This window comes from Crocodylus siamensis, chromosome 6 (genome assembly GCF_052110815.1).
Source record: "Crocodylus siamensis isolate JL-2025a chromosome 6, ASM5211081v1, whole genome shotgun sequence".
Lineage (NCBI taxonomy): Eukaryota > Metazoa > Chordata > Crocodylia > Crocodylidae > Crocodylus > Crocodylus siamensis.
The window spans coordinates 37,143,364-37,148,473 of NC_143400.1; positions in this window are offsets into that span (position 1 = coordinate 37,143,364).

Here is a 5,110-nt window from a genome sequence, read left to right on the forward strand (position 1 = left end):
GGGAGAAGGGGGGAAGCCAGGGGGGCAATTGGTTTGTGGGGCAGCGGCAGGAGGAGGTATATATGGGAAAGCTGCTCCTTGGCACCGGAGAGCATTTTGCAATACTTGGCAAGCCGCAAGGCCGGCCAGCTCCCAGCATCCTGGGAGGCGAATGAGTAAGCACCATGACGCCCACTTTACCGCTGGGGAGGTGAAAGGAGAGGCCCAAGGCCACCCAGTGAGGCTGTGACAGAGGGAAGGAGGAAGGGAACAGAGCCCGGAGCCCTGCGTCTCGCACCATCGCTCTCACCGCGGTGCCGCGCTCACCGGCTCTGACTCTCAGCGCCCCCCGCTACAGGCAGCATGTCACGCTGCCCACTCCCACCCCCATCAAGAACTGAGACGAGAACCCAGGCATCGGGGGCCACCATCTCCCGCGCCTCCCCGAGAGGCCTGTCCAGAGTTGAGAACAAAATGCAGAGAGGTCCTGACACCCAAGCCCCCACAACTAACCAGTGGCTCATTGCCCTCCAAAGACCAAGGACGCAGGAGTCCCAGCTCCCAGTCCTCGCTGGAGTTGCCGCCTCTCTCTAAGAGAGGAGGTAAAGCTGGGCGTTCAAGGCACTGTTCCTTTACCCTCTGCCACTGAGGCCCTGGATCAATGCAACAAGGAAAGGCAAAACTGCAGGTGGGGCTGCACATGAGGAGGAGCTTCCCCGCTGGCAATACATCCCAGAAGACCCTGAATCTGGGGATCCCAAAGGGATGAACCTTTCTAAATGCACGACACCTCTTAAAGAGATGCGCCTGGCTCTCAGCATGGGAAGTCCCGGGGTATCAGGGCAAAGGGTCTTTGTTTCAGCATAATGTGCCAAAACAGAGAGCCCCTCTCTGGGCACAGGGGCGCTACAGCAGCCTGATGCCAGCCCCCCCAACCAGATTCGCATGCCCTGATGTAGTCAAACACTCTCCGCAGGGGATGAGGGCTTACGATGGCAGTCAGGGACATGGGGAGAGTCCTACCAGGCCAGAGGAGCCTGACCCAGGGCTTACAGCTTGCAGGAACTTGCATGACTCCCTCTGTCCGTCCCTCCAAGGACAAGCTGGACGCTGTCCAGTGCCTTTTGTCAGCCCTGCCTTAATCCCTCCCCAGGAAAGGGAGCCAGGACTTGCATTGTACTCAGCCCCGCTACACCAAGCACTTCCTCCCTCCGTCCCTCCTAATCTTGCCAGGTCACCAGTCATCTCCTTACCCCAGCACCGGTCAGGGAAGGGAAGGGAGGGCTCCTTGGTCATGATGGGTGCTCAGGGGCTTGGTTTGCAGGAGCACTGCCCACCCATGCCAACCCTGCACAACCACCCACCCTGGTGCCCTGACAGCTGGTCTAACACATGCAAAGCAGCATTATGAGGGGGAGCACGGGTGCCAGGGCTACAGGGGAGGCCAGAGGGTAGTTCAGAGATAGAAGAGCTCTGCCTGCCAAGGTGGGGCTGCCTCCGTTCCTGTCACTGAGCGCACACAATGGAGCCGCACGGCCAGCATCACGCCCAGGTGCAAGCGGCAACCTGGAGCTGAATGGACTGGGGGCAGCAGCCTCGGGCAAAACCCAAACCCTCCGCTCGGGACCCGCGGCAGGGCCCTATCTGCCTTGCCACCATGCAGGCCTTAGCGTGGCACATCCCTCTCGCACACACGGAGGACTCCCTGCCCTACACCAGTGGCTACGTAGGTGGCAGCTGAAAATCTCCAGGGCAGGAGTCCAGGATAATCCAGCCAGCTCCCTCCTCTCTCCAGGAAAAAAAAGCTTCCAACATCTGAGGCTGCATGGGAGCAATTGCTGCAAGATGCACAGCACTGGCTGCTCTCTCTGGCTTAGCCCGGGAGCCGAGCCTGTTTTGGGGATTGGCTTGGCAGGCAGTGAGGCCCTAGCTACCCAGCCACAAGTTGTTCCTGGTCTCTGAAGGGCACTGGGCAATGAGGCCAGCCCCTCTGCAACCACGGCACCTCCCTCAGCACATCGGGGCAGGTCTCACAGGCTGGGCAGAAACCCAAGGAAGCAGGGATGGGGGTCCCCAGCACTGGCTGTACCGCCTCTCTGCATAGAGCTGGCCAGGAATCATCTGACAAAACATTTCCCTGCAGGGAAAATACCAGTTCCCCCAAAGGGACCCGCTCCGTGACCCCGCCAATTTCCATGGAAAGCCATTAAGAGGGATGGGACGCAGCACGTGGAACAGGAACTCCGAGTCTCCATTTCCCCTTCCAAAACAGCTTTGGGCTTCGATCCCTTTAAAAAAAAAATACTATTTCTGCAAGACAAATGCTCCCACCAGCCCCAAGCACAACCCAACCTCGTGTTTACCAAAACCTAGCTTTCTGACCTGTCTAAAATTAAATAGTTGCAAGCTGGGAGGGGGAGAAACTCAGGGTATTTCCAATTTTCGTTTGTTTTCTATCTGTTCTGCAAGGGAGAAAATGTTTCGGCAGAGAGGAGCTTCTCATGAAAGAGGACCTCTGGCTCCTCGTCAGCTCCAGCCACTAGGTGAGAGGCTCAAAACCAACCCAAAGTGTGGTGCTGGTCAGCAGACTTGTGCCACATGAGCTGCTGGCGACCGGCATAGGGATCCTTGAGGTAAGGGGCGGGGGGGTTGTCCCAGCACTGGAGGGACACTCAGAGAGCCCCTTTGCTGGGCACAGCCTGTGGAGCTCCTGTCTGGTTGGTCCATAAGACGTGGAGACCCCCCGAAAAGCCTAACCCTTCATTTCTCAGCTGCACAGGGCAGCATCCCGCAGGAATGAGCCTCATCCACATTTTCAGGGGCTCCCTCTATCCGGCTCATTCCTTCGTTGGCATCATGGCTCAGCCAGGAAACAAGGGGGCCAATTAACACCTGCCTATAATGAAGGGAGGGGGGGACTGGACATGGCCTGTCTGGAGCGCACATGTACTAATTAACTGGATGCTGTGTGTGTGTTGCGGGGTTTGGACTCTAAGGAAGTCACTGTCCCGTGCCCCTTTGGCATCAGGTGCAACCCATTGCCCACTGGTTTATTTCTGAGCTCCAGTCCAGCAGTGGGCTACATCACAGATTCATGCCAGTGATGCCTGGTCTTGAAACATGACTTCCAGACACCAACAGGCACATGCAGAGCACCGCAGACATCCCCAGGGAGCAGGCTGGGCTCCGAGGCTGTCCCAGCCGAGCCAAGGGCGCTAAAGGGACAAGTACAAGCCACAGCTCAACCCCAGGGAAGGGGGAAATCTCAGCTGAGAACTGAAAGCTCAGCAAGCTGGAGCCAGCCCATGCTTATCTGAGATGCACCTGGCTATAGCACTTTGCAACTGGTCTGGTTTTGCAGCACATAGCGAGGCATACTGAAGCTGGCCCCTATCTGAGAGCTGCACTGGAGAGGCAGATGGTGAACTCACAGCAGAGAGAAAACTTACAGCTATGCCTGTGCTTGGGGAGGAGCATCGGAGACACCCAAAATAGACAGGGAGAGAGCAAGAGAGAGACATGAGTGCCTATGGAGACAGATGGCAGGGCACGGGCCGAGACACGATTGCACGTGGAGATGGTCAGAGAGAGGCATGCTCATGGTGATCAACAGCGGGGAAGGGGGATGTCTGGTGATAGCCAGGCAAATCGATCGAGCGTGTGTGCGAGGGGCAGAGCATCAGGCAGATCTCTGTGGTGACAGACAGAATAGCTTCGGGAATCCTCTCGCCAGGGATTCATACAACCCCACAGCACGTAGCTTGGTGCCCCCCTGCTTGCTTCCTCTCTCAGGGGTGCCCCAATCTCTCTGTGAGAACAGGTTTCAACCCCAAAAAGCCAACCAGAGCTCCCTTCGTCTTTGCAGTAAGTCTCCCACAGAGGGCATGGCCAGGTCCCAGAGCCCAGCTCCCTCTGGATCCGCTGTCCTAGCATGTGGGTGTCTGTTCCTCGCCAGCTCTCACCGGAGGCTTATCCCTTGTGTTTCCAGAACCTGTTTCCCCCTAGCAGCTAAATGCATCTGAAACCTGCCTCCCTACCCCACTGGGCTGAACGGCACAGACCTCACGTTGTTCCTGCCCCACACGGCTGTACCAAAACCCGCTAAGGAGCAGAAACTGCCGCACAAGCACCATAGGGGCATAGGGCCCTCCAGGGCCAGAGAGTGCAGCCCCTGCACAGACAACCACAGATGCCAGGCATCGCATTTCCACCCTTGGCCCAGGCATTGCACCCCATACCCAGACCATGCCCGCAGCCAAGCCATGGGCACTCACACTCCAGTAGCTCCGGCATCCAAGCTTCTCTCGCAGCTTCTCTACCGCAGGTGCACTCCCAGGGTGACCCGTGTTTCTGGGGAGCCGTGGTGCCCCCCGTCCTCAGCTGTTCCCTCTGGCACATGGCATCAAGGGCATCACCTGCAAAGTGTTGAGGAGAGGGAGGCATGAGCAGCCCGCGCCCACGTGCTGGTTGGCAGTGGCTAGTGGCAGGGGGCCGGGGGGCCTGTGGTTCCTGCTGAGGACTGAACTGAGACCCAGATGCATGCTCTAACTAAGGGATACACGAGACCAGCCTCCTCGTTTTGCTTTCCCTCTGGGAGAGCCACGAAGCCTAGTGTTCAGAGCATATAATGTCAACTGCAGGGATGAGTTCAGCTTAGAGGCTGGCACTCAGGACTCCTCGTACCCGCCCGGCTTGCTCCACTCCCAGGCTGCCGGGGGTATGATCCATGAACCTGGCAGAGGTCAGAGAGCGGGGAAGCCCCATCTCCCCTACCCCTTCTTCTCTTCCATCGCACATGCCCAAGCAGAGCGCCCCACAACTTGGGGACACTAGTGCTATAGACAAGTGGGTATACGGTTCTGGTACCCAAGGCAGGGTTGGTTCTGCCATAACAGCCTGGCAGATGCCCTGCCCCAGAGGAGGTGATCCTCTGTTGCCCACTGCCCTGTACCAGCCCATGGCAGATCTCTTATGAAATCAGCTTCAGGCCTACAGAGCCAAATAAGCACCGCTGTAGCCAACAAGGCCCTGGGGCAAAGAAAGTCGGTCTCGGGCTGGGGCAGAGCCAGGAGCATGGGTCTTTCCCTGCTCCTTTACAAACTCCTCTACCCATCTCAAGCTGTGACCCGCT